Below are 13,041 nucleotides of genomic sequence, written 5' to 3'. Positions count from 1 at the left end.
GTGGGGGGGGGGGCACAGCATCTTCACCTTGTTTCGGAAGGTTTGAAAAATCACAGCTGCAGATAAAAACTGATTTTTATTCTCTTTTTTATTCAGTTTATATTTTTCATCTGTTTAGTTATTCAGCGTTTCACACACACACACACACACACACACACACACATTCCCTTTAATTAACACAATTTAAATCCTGTAACCCAGAAGTTTTAAAACATTAATTGTCAGTAAACGACAGAAAACTGATCGTCTTTAGAAACAAGAAGAAATAAACAGATAGAAACAGAAATAGAAGAATGATAGAAAATAAAAACAGCAACAAATATTTAACTGATAAAACATCTGGACAGACGAGAGGAGGGTTTTAGTTTTTAATGTGGATTTATTTTAAATGAGATAAAACGAGGATAAAAATAATTCAACTCTGAGTCTCTCTCTCTGATTTTTCAGATCTGTTGGTCGCACAAAAAAAAACCATCTGTCTACGTCGTCTGGACAGAAACTGACAGTTTCACTGTTTCTGAAATGTTCTGGAAAGAAAGAAAAATGAATTAATGAAGGAAACGGTTTAATTAGTCAGAGACAGAGACCGAGGACCTCAGGTCACATGGAGACAAAGGAGACACCGCTGTGCTTCAGTGTGTTTGACCATCGCTGCAACACAACATCTGTCAAACTAACACAAATCAAACCTCTGACGATCAAGAGAGAAACACCAAGATCTGATGATCTTCACAGTTTAACTCAAACTGAGCAGCTGAAGAATCATCAGATTCATCCACACAGAAATAATTATTAGTTAGATAGATAATTAGAGTTCATATTTTATTTGTATGTGATATTAAATTATAAACAACAGATTAAATGTACATTTACTCTTACGCTTGTGTTTCACTGTTTCCATCTTACATTTATTCTTCGGATTAAAATACAAACTAAAACCAACAGATACATGATGATGTATAATTATAATTTAATCTTCTCTGCAGTCAAGATCCAAATCTAATTAATCTAATTAATAATAATCTAATAACATGGTATATATAATCTGAACTGAGTCAGTGAGAATCTTCTATCTGTGAGTTCAGCTGCTGCTTTACCTCAGGATCCACTGATCCATGAGCACAGACCGACCTCAGGTCAAGACCAGGAGCCAGACCAGGAGCCAGACCAGCAACCCGACCAGCAACCAGACCAGGAGCCAGACCAGGAACCAGACCAGGAGCCAGACCAGCAACCCGACCAGTAACCAGACCAGCAACCAGACCAGCAACCAGACCAGCAACCAGACCAGGAACCAGACCAGCAACCAGACCAGGAACCAGACCAGGAGCCAGACCAGGAGCCAGACCAGCAACCAGACCAGCAACCAGACCAGCAGCCAGACCAGCAACCAGACCAGCAACCAGACCAGCAACCAGACCAGCAACCAGACCAGGAGCCAGACCAGGAACCAGACCAGGAGCCAGACCAGGAGCCAGACCAGCAACCAGACCAGCAACCAGACCAGCAACCAGACCAGGAACCAGACCAGGAGCCAGACCAGGAGCCAGACCAGCAACCAGACCAGCAACCAGACCAGCAGCCAGACCAGCAACCAGACCAGCAACCAGACCAGCAACCAGACCAGCAACCAGACCAGGAGCTGGATCACAGAGACTTTGACTCTGAGATAAAACAGACTTCAGACTGAGTCTGAATTCATCTGCTACTCAAACACTTCAGTTCTGGACTGTCTTAAATCAGACTGTGGTGCAATGAATTCTGGGTAAATTTAGACTTTTTTACACAACAACAAAAATGGCCGACAGAGGAGCCAAATCCAACCACTGAGCTCAGTTCCCTCAGAGAACATGTTTGTCTTCAGGAAGAATTTAAAAAGAAAAAATGGCCGCCGTCTGTAAAAACTCTTTCTCTTCTCTTTGCTCAAACTATGAGCCGTGTCTTCCTGTTTCTTGTTGGTGGATGCTGCTTGTTGGTGTCATTGATTGTTACCATGGTAACATTGGTCTTAGACATAGTCAGTCTGCAGGTGTCTGATGTTTCTGTCTTAATGAGTCAGTCTTTATTTTATATCAACACTCAGACCGGTCCAACAGATCGCTGTGGAACCAGGAGGCCTGAGTGACTCTGGGTGGACTGTACAGGTGTACAGGTGTACAGGTGTACAGGTGTACAGGTGTTCAGGTGTTCAGGTGTACAGGTGTTCAGGTCTACAGGTCTACAGTTGTACAGGTGTACAGGTGTACAGGTGTACAGGGCTACAGGGCTACAGGTGTACAGGTGTACAGGTGTACAGGGCTACAGGTGTACAGGTGTACAGGTGTTCAGGTGTACAGGTGTACAGGTCTACAGTTGTACAGGTCTACAGGTGTACAGGTGTACAGGTGTACAGGTGTACAGGTGTACAGGTGTACAGGTCTACAGGTGTACAGGTGTACAGGTCTACAGGTCTACAGTTGTACAGGTCTACAGGTCTACAGTTGTACAGGTCTACAGTTGTACAGGTCTACAGGTGTACAGGTCTACAGGTGTACAGGTCTACAGGTGTACAGGTGTACAGGTCTGCAGTTGTACAGGTCTACAGTTGTACAGGTCTAAGGTGTACAGGTGTTCAGGTGTACAGGTGTGCAGGTCTACAGGTCTACAGTTGTACAGGTCTACAGTTGTACAGGTGTACAGGTGCACAGGTGTACAGGTGTTCAGGTCAGAGGGTCTGGGGCCCTGAAGTCTGTTACAGCTCAGTACAGAAGTCGTTTTTCTGTTTCATCATTATATTTATATATTATACGACTCTACATGAAAGTGAACAAACATCTGGATGTGCTGACCAGCCGTTTTAAGAAGCTGATCAGCTGATGAGTCAAACACAGGAAACATCTAATTCATTTACAGTAAATGATTAAAGTGTGTTTGTTTCCTCAGAGTTTATTCATGACGTCTGTTTTACCCACACAGACACTGTGACAGTGAACACAACATCAACAACAAAGACTGTTAACAGAGAATTCAGTTTTATTTTATGCTCAAACTAAAAATGTAAATAAAAACAGTAGAAACATATTTACAACCTTTTTTAAATCTATTTTATTATTATTCCATTTATTTTATCTCATTATTATTATTATTATTATTATTATTATTATTATTATCAACTGTCTTTTATTTTCCATCTCATTTACCTTCATGTTTCAACATGTTTTATAATTAAAATATTCTTCTTTGTAAAACACATTTACTGTATGAAAAGTTCTGTACAAATAAAGCTTATTATTAATTAAATTAATATATATATAAGTTAATTAGTTTATTGGGTTAAATATTAAACACAAACATATAAAATAATTTTACATGAACAAATAAAAATATGTAATAAATAATATAATAAATAACAGTATAATAAAACAGCAGCATGAGACACGTCTGACTTTAATGATTCATTGATGATGAAATCATCATCATCATGAGCTGCAGGTACAGGTGTGTATGTTACAGATTTAAAACATGACCTGTGTGATGGTCAGTGTTCATGTGCAGCAGGTGGACAGGTGTGTTCCTCACTTGAGCTCCTGGTCACCAACACATCACCTGTGACTGAGTCCACCACAGGTATGTCAAAGGACACGAGGCTGCAGGTGCATCAAGTCACAGGTATGTCAGGGGCGGGGCAAGTACATCCTTAAAAACATTTATTAATTTCTCTCTGCCCGTTGTGAAAACCCACAGGTGATGTGATGACGTCTGTGTGATGTGATTGGTCAGCAGTGATGATGTCACTGACGGTGACTCCAGGTCAGGGGAACGTTGCTTTATGTGTTCCAGGTGGAGTGAACATGGCTCCGCCCCTCAGGGACCAGCAGCTCCATCTGTTCACTTACTTCCTCTTTCGGCTGCCTGACTCCACCCACTGATCCTGCTCCACCCACCTGAGCTCTGACCCCTCCCACTGACCTTAAGTCCTCCCACTGATCCTGCTCCACCTAGCACCACATCTCCAGCTGCAGCAGGACCAGGATCCTGCAGAGACCTGGAGCGACGTGGATCTGGAGGAAAGGTGTGTTCATGTGACCTCACAGCCTGGATCACATGACCTGACACAGATCAAGGTGTGTGACTGATTTCTTCATGGTCAGTTCACCTGTTGATCATTTTCCAGGTATGGGTCTTCAGAGTGTAGTCCTGATCCTGATCCTGATCCTGATCCTGATCCTGGTCCTGATCCTGATCCTGATCCTGATCCCGATCCTGGTCCTGGCCCGAGACTGAGAGTGTTACTCATGTGTGTCTGCAGCTCAGGTGTGACTGTCACCGCTCAGGTAACAGAGACAAACTGAACACACCTGTTGGCTCCACCTGTTGACTCCCACTAAACCTCCTGTTTGCTGGCGTGACTAATGTGTTAGCGTTAGCCGATCTTTATAAAGAGCCCATTGACAGGCTCTCAGTTGACCATGTAGTACAAGAGATTACACACAAGGACATGTGTCGGGGGGGTGAGGGGGGGGGCATGAATGGTGGTCTTATCTCCCTCCGACCCGCCTGGAGTCCTGTGATAAGGAGCGCCTTGGGATCCTCCATTATGAGGAGCTAACAGAGCAGCAGCCTCCCCCTCTCTCCCTCTCTCTCTCTCATGGTTGAGTGGAAACATTGTGCGGCTCCTGAACGCACCACGCTCAGTCTAATTCATTCCTGCTGCATTACGCTGCTCACTGAGTGCAATAATCAGCGGCCCGTAGGGTACGGGAATAAAGTCACTGTTAATTGCTCTGTCTGCTTCAGCAACTTAATGACAACTTATGTGAATCATTAAGTGAATCCCGGGCTGGGGGGGGGGGGGCTTTACAGCAGGTGCTCCTCCAGAGGAAGACCTCACCTGCTGGCTCACTGTCTCCACTCTCTCTCCTGAACATGGATCATCTGATGGAGGAGATATGATCGGTGTTATCAGCCGCTCCCTCGGCTCCGGGCGCTCACCTCTTCAAGTATTTATTGGGAGATAATCTCCTTTAATGATGTTTCACCTCTCCCTCTGTCACAGGAGCGTCTCCTGCTCACCGGCTGCTCTCGAACAGGTGTCCTCGTCTGACAGACGCTCTCAGGCAGACATGTGTTCCTGACTGATCCCAGGCCGCCAGGTGGAGGTGAGAAATGCTGCAGACTAACTAATGTATTTCACCTGTGCTCCAACCAGCTGTTTACTGCACTACACCCCCGCCTCAACCACAACCAAACCATCAGGGTTCAAATTATTATTACTGGGGGGGGGTCTGCCCCACTGGTTAAGTCTTGGACCCCCCCAAAAGAAGCAAAAGCAACAGTTCAACTGGGCTGTTGAAACATTTATATTTCCTTCTCACCTGTAATATTAAATATTACAATATATTTCCCATATTCAGACACCCCTAAAGTGGACCATACCATTTCTATACCTTGATGTTAGCTAAATGACTCATCAGTGGCTCCGCCCTCAAGTCTCTGCTCCTGAGTCCCATAGACACTGATGCTAATGTAGCAGGAGCTAATGATCGAGCTTGTTTAATGCACTTTACACTGTTACCTTCAGTTTCTGAATTAGACTGTGTCAAATATCTACACATGAACACTAATGTTAGCTAGTTTCTAACTTTAGCTGTAAGTTGCTAATGTTACCTGCTCATTTCCAGTGTTAGCGTGTCATTTCATTACCAATATAAAATGTCATATATAATCTGATAGTCAATCATAGATTATTGATTATTTACCTTCTGACTCTGCAGCTGTGCAGGTTTTCAGAACTGTCCAATCACCACGTCTCAGTCTGGTGTTGTAGAAACATTTGACTCCCTGGTTCTGTCCCTCTGCACCAACTGTGTCAGTGACCACATTTATCTACCTGGAGGGGGGGGGTGTCAGAGGTGGGAGGTCGGGGGGGGCTTCAGGTCTGCAGCTCAGAGACTGTGTCTCAGTTCAATGTGAATAAACTCGTCTCTTGTTGTTCCAGTTCTGACACAGTCAGTAAGCTGGAGATTATTATTCTTGTGTAGCAGCAGAGTGAACGAGCCGTAAATCAGCAGCTAGTTACAGTAACAACACGTATACAGATATACATGCATCCATACATATACAACACACAGGCACACTGATAGAGACACATTATATAAACAGAATAAACAACCATCAAGTGATTTATCATAAATCAACACATTTTCAGTTCCATAGACTGACCCCTGACCCCTGACCCCTGACCTCTGACCCCTGACCTCTGACCTGTTCTAGTTCTTCACCACAGGTGATCAGTCATGATCATCCTCTTTCTCTAACATTAATCACTGTGTCGTCGCATTCATCTGATGTATATAACAAATTTAACAGGTTGGTGTGATTCACCTGGCCGATCAGAGGGGGTGTGGCTGTCAGACTGTCGTACAGAAACCCCGCCCCCCCGCAGCAGACTGGGACCTTTAACTGTCTCAGAATGAAGCAGAGACAAACTGTTGTGATTAATTATGAGGCGGAGGTCGGTCGTGGCCTTCCTGAAGGATGGACGGCGTTGAGATGCTGCCTGTTATTTCTCCTGCTGGGGGGGGGGGCAGAGCTAAGTAATGACAAAATGAGCACCTCCAGTAGACTCTGGCAATGAAAAACCCTGCCCTCATCACCCGAGTCTTTTGTTCTGAATTTTATTAGCACTAGCTGCGCTAAAATAACCTGTTAACACGTATCATAGTGCAGCAATAATAACCTCCTCAATCATATTTTAAAAGTCACGTCAAGGCGGCCGCCGTAATTCATCTCTATGCAAATACCTCGGTGTCAGCCCATTAGTGTGTTGCTACAGGGGTTTTATTAAAATGCATTCTTCGCCACTCTCTTCGTACTCAGGACTAATAAAACACGAGCCCTGCTGCACAAGAATTATAGCAACTATTAGGGAAACATATGGACAGCATGCACTCTGAAAATAAAAACCAACAGATAAAGTGGCAGGGTCAGGCTGGGGAGCAAACACTTAGGGAATGGCAGTGAAGTAATAGATTGTGCCCGGCTGTCTGACGCAGACCTGGAAATCAAAGCCTGATTATACATTCATTTGGGTGGGGGCTCCCCGGTATAACCCCCCCCCCTCCTCCTCCTCCTCACCTGCACCTCCTCCAGAGCTGCTGCTCAGTGCCAGCTCAGAGTGTCTCAGTGTCATAAATTGAGAGGACACTAAAAAGGTAATAAACTGCATTAGGCCTTTAATGAAATTAAAACAATGGAGACGGATTCGTTCAGTGACGAGGAGACGTGTCCGGAGCTCAGCTGAGTGCTCCTCATACAGCTGCATCATCAGGTGTGGGGGGGGGGGGCGTCATCACACCTGCTGTCAGTCTCACGCTCGAAGGGAAACGGCACGGAGGATTTTAAAAGCAGTTTTTGTTTAGAGTAAGAAAATTCAAATATATAAACAGAAACATATTCAATCAAACCGCCACAGTACTGAGTTATTATCAAACAGCAGCTAACGTCATGGAGAACTGATTAATGTTCAACATGTGAAGACATTAACACGTCACACAATAATCAAACAGTGAGTGACATCAGTGACACACTGTGCTGCACAGTCAGGAACAACATCATGTATTATCATATGTACTCATGGTTTTAAGACATCTGATGTCGTTTTAAAGATCCCATATTTTACATGTCTTAATAGAAGAATAAGATATATAAGGCTCTGATACACACAGCACAGTATATACATATATATACATATATATATGAAAGAGAAAAATAAAAGAGATAAAAAGAAATACAAAGAGATACAAATTTTCAGATGTTTAAATCCACATTCAGATATTTATTCACACAAATAGACGTGTTTATACAAACTGTGTTCATTTAAATGGATTTAAATATGTATTAGAAAGAGACATTAACCTGAGTCCTTCCTGTGTCTCAGTGTGAACACAGTTCATCACACACTGTGTCAGCGACGTCCTGTGTGTTCTCATGGAGCACATAGAGACATCAGGACTCACCTTCCAGCCGCGGTGCAGGGGCTGATGAGCCCCCACCCTCCTGATCGTCTGTCATTTAATGGTTTATCAAAGTCACAGGATCCTGTCATGCTTGTGTGAACGGTGGATTTTTCTATTTTATGGAGTCATTAATTTCACGTGGATCATTAGCCTCCATACAGATCCCTGTTATGACAAATGCAGCTGGTGAATTATGCACAAAATGTGCTTCCTCCTCCTCCTCCTCCTCCTCCTCCTCCTCCTCCTCCTCCACTGACTGCATCACATGATAAACAGGGAGCACCCCATCACATTACCCAAATGTGTTTGTGGGGGTGTCCGTCACTCCATTACAGCGACCGTGTGACTCATGTGACCATCGACGAGCTTCTCACTGTGACTGGAAACAACATTAAATATAATGCACACAGATGAAGAATGAAGCGGCGCCTGACACCCCCCCACACGAGACGTTACCAGGTCTGAACAGGACACCACATCATGTCTGAGGCGTTCAGGTGAATATCTCCAACTCACCAGGAGAAGGAGGGATCAGCTGCTCGACATCAACCAACCATCCAAACAATAACTGTCCTCACTGTTAAAACACTCTTCATGACGAGTCTCATTTCTAAAACTGTCTCTTGCTTTTATTTGTTGCGTTTCAGCCACTGAGAGTTTTATTTAATTCATCTTTAAAATAATGAGGCACTTATTATAAGACACATTGAACTCAGTAAAAATAAAGGAACAATATAAATCTGCTCTAAGGTTAACAAGGTGTACAGAATGACTCAGTGATTCATGTTCATAAAAGCACATTAGGAACATTCTGTGGCCAAATGAATGAGTTTAAATTATATCACCACTGTCAATGGATTTGACTGAGGGCGCAAAATAAATCTGTGTTGTGAACTCTTGCATCCACACATCTCTGAACCATGAAGACGTCCTGCTACCTGACGGTTTAATACACGTTACTTAGACTGTGTCAAGTATCTACGGAGGGGCGCTAATGTTAGCTAGCTTCTAACTTTAGCCTTAAGTTACAGTTAGCTAACCAATCTTAGCTAGCGCACCCCACTGCAAAAAAATTATTTGTTAAATCAAATATAATAAATCAAATATAATACATCAAAAATAATACATCAAATATAATAAATCAGACAGGTGTAAAAACACTGCAGTGTGTCTGAAGATATTTCTGTAAATGTCTATAATAATATTCCTGTGATATACAGGGAAAATATCCCTGTTAAAGTTCTTTAATATTCTGATAATATTCCTGTTAATCTGCTGAAATATCACTGAAAATAATGTAACAAATGATCATAATGTTTACAACTAAATAAATGATAAATACCAATTATATATACGATTATATTACCAAAATAAAGTAACAAGAATAGAGTCTGTCTCTCTTATATGCACACACACAACTTAGACAATCAAATTAGTAAACTGCACAGATCCTTCATCACACAGATTAACAAGAGAACCTACCTATTATTATCATTATTAATAATATTATCATCATTATTATAATTATTATTAATATTATGATGATTATCATTAATATTATTATCATTATTATCATTAATATTATTATCATTGTTGTTTTTGTTATTATTATTATCATTATTGTTATTAATATTGTTATCATTAATATTATTATCATTATTGTTGTTAATATCATTATTATTATTATTATTACACTATTACATACTTCAAACAACACACAGATTCTAAATTGCACAGCTGTCATTTGAAGCCTGACCTTTCTTGCTTTCATCATCAATTAGCACCAAAATTATTTACAACCATAAACCAAAATAAAGTACCACCTCTCCCTATATATATATATATATATATATATATATACATGTATATGTAGTATATCATTATGAACAAGACACACATGGTGGTGTGAAGATTAGTTCATTATTCTAGAAGATTTCCCATTGTTAGGAATCAGTAGTGTTTATTTGGTTTTCCCGCTGTGACTGATTTCACTAAAGGCTCTCCTAATTTATTATGATCAAACTCCTTCAATAAAGTGACGCCACTAAAGTTTCTGCAGAGAAACTTTTTCCTAATAATAAAATTAAGTGTCAATCAATGAAATATTAACACAAGCTTCATATTGTAAAGTAAACCTTTTTGTTTGGAAGACAAAGTAAAAAATACTGTGTAAAACATTAAAATCATCTCAAACTTCAACTTGCAGTATTTGTGTCAACATTGAATCTTTAAGTGTAAAGTAATGTTAAAACCTGTAGAAGCACAATCTAAATACAATATTTACTGATTCAGATTCAGATCAATTTTCTTACATTTCTCATAAAATATAATAAACTGAAGAAATGCAAATTAAACTGTTAAGTCTCTGTATGTAGTCTTTCAACTAAAGTGGGGTTGGAAACTTAATTACAAATAACATACGCACCACTATTGACTTTATAACACTTTTATTTAATATATTCAGATGTAAATTTACAATATCAACCAATTATTCACAAATAGTTCTTCAGAGCCCCGGGATGATCTGAAGAACTAAAACTGGCATTTCTCCATTGGTCTATCTGGCCTGTTAAGGTTCCTATAATGAGGAGGTGATGATGTCACCTCTGAAAGAGGGGGGGCTGTGGAGCTGAGGGGGGGTGGTCTGTTGTTTTTTAGCTTGTATCTTCCAATTCAGTTTGATCTTGTTTTCCACAGTATTCTCCATATAGTCCTGACAACATATGTGGACAAACATTATACTATCTTTTATGTCAGAATCCCAACTATACAGTGTATTAATAAGTCAAATCTAAACATACCACAAAGGTCAATGAATCTTTACCAGAAGTGACGGTGCAACGGAGCAGATGAAGAAAAATCCACCTTCAAACTGCCAGTAATCAGCTGGATCCTTGGAGCATCTGGGGGAAAGAAATAACAGGAGACACTAAGATTCACTGTTAAGTCCTTGAGCTCAGTAACTGCACACCATACTTCTCGGGGAGGCTTCTTGAAGGAAGGCTTGAGGTTGTTGATACTACAAACCCCACAATGCATCACAGCATCTCGCCCGGCAGTTCTTGATCTCAGCAGACTGGAAAGAGACAGAGGAGGTCATGTTTATCAAATTACTTTATTGTACTTATTTCATAACTAGTTAAGGAACACCACATTAGAGATGAAGATAGCACCTGTGATCAGAGCAGTATGTTACTTATTAGGATAAAAAAAGGCAAATAGTATGATGAACTGTGTATATTATGTACTGTATAGAAGCACAGAGAATTTATGGCTAGCGCGCTAATCGCAGTTAGCTTTTCACTTTAACATGTTAATGACGCAGTCTAAACACACACTTAATGACATTTGTTTATCCGTCTACAGCATTATTTAATCCGAAATAAATAAACGACACGAACACAAACAACATCACCAAAACAACAGAGTAAATGTTTTCTTACCTGATATTTTTGCAGGATATAAATTCACTGAACTTCTCTTAGGTGACCAAACAGATTCTGTCCGACCTTTCCTAATATTCCAGTTCTCCATTAAAACCCTACAACTCAAATTCGCTCAAAATAAGAATTTGGCAGATTTAAAATGATCCAGGAAACAGGAGACCGAGTAGCAGTGAGGAGCACAGACACCCAGCAGCAGCACTCCCACTCAACACGTATTTGATTCGTTATGTGTTTATGGTCTGAATCTCTAGTTTGAGGTTTTCTTCAAAACAACATGATGTTCATTTTTTAAATTATGGTCCTATTTAAAAGAAAATAGACGTTAAAGCAGAGTGGCTTTAGGGCGTGGCTACCGCGTCACTGACACGCAGAGGGACCTGCCTGTTGATCCGGATATGACGTCAGAGCGATGTGTCGGACATTTGAGTTGTCATTGTGTTTTCAGTTCATCAAAGTTAGCTCCAACATGTTGTTTACCGGTAAATGTCTTGTTCTGCGTTCAGTTGTTCTCAAAGACACTCAGAGGAGTCGGCCGTTTTTCCTGTAAGTGCATTTTGTTTTAAGCCTGTTTCTTTGCTAGCCAAAATTAGCTTCCCTGTTGATATCACAGTTCAGGTGAAGATGCACCTTGCTAACCAAGCTAGCCGGCTAATGCTAGCGTTAGCTGATAACCTGTGTCAACCTGGGTTAGCCCGTGGAGGTGTTCAGTCAAAGCCCAATAAAAAGGTGAATTTAATCGACGTTAATCTAACGACGTTTGGTTTGTGTTTCTCCACATGTGACCCAGTTTAAGTGATCTGCGTTAGTTAATGCGCAGCGTTAATGTTAGTTAATACATTGTCCATCAAGACGTCGTGATAGTTCAAGTTAAGATAACGTGACGTTTACAAAATGTGTAGACAAATATTTGTCATATAGAAGATTGTTCATTTAATACTCAAACCAGTCCTCAACTGAAGCAGACATTCATGCACCTATCCTGACAGCTGATCGATATTTGTGATTAACTGTGATCCACCGCATCTTAACTCAAGTGTTTGTGTTTTATTGTCATTTGAAAGGTTTCCACACTGTGAAAACTGAGTGATCTGTGCCAACAGAAGGAGGACCTCATGGACACACAACAGACACCACAACCACACCTCAGCTACCGAGGAATAGCCGGTACCAACAGTACAACACACACACAATGGTCGGCGCGGGCGCACATACCACACACACATCACAGCACACATTGAACACACAACACACAAAGTGACAAAACTCTGCTGGACAATGATGTGACAAAGGTATTGATTTTGTAGAGGAATGTGTCCAAAAGATCAACAGTAAAGACAATCTTGTCCATGTGCAGGGATCATACCTCAAGGGTGTTGATGTGAATGTGGTATGATGATTGATGAAGGCAGAATGAAGAAAAGGCAGGTGCCTGGTCCATCCTTGGTGAAGATTAAGACTGGACTTCTGGTCCTGATACAAGACAAACATGTGATAGGACTATTCCTTTTTAAAGATTCATCACACAGTTCTTTTATATTCAAGACATGAGTCAGGTCGTTGTGTGAGTATAATAAATCGTGGAGGACGAGATTATGAAT

This window comes from Seriola dumerili, unplaced genomic scaffold (genome assembly GCF_002260705.1).
Source record: "Seriola dumerili isolate Sdu_G_001 unplaced genomic scaffold, Sdu_1.0 BDQW01001186.1, whole genome shotgun sequence".
In the NCBI taxonomy this organism is placed as follows: Eukaryota; Metazoa; Chordata; class Actinopteri; order Carangiformes; family Carangidae; genus Seriola; species Seriola dumerili.
The sequence above is the reverse complement of the archived record's forward strand: the minus strand, read 5'-3'. Positions refer to the sequence as shown.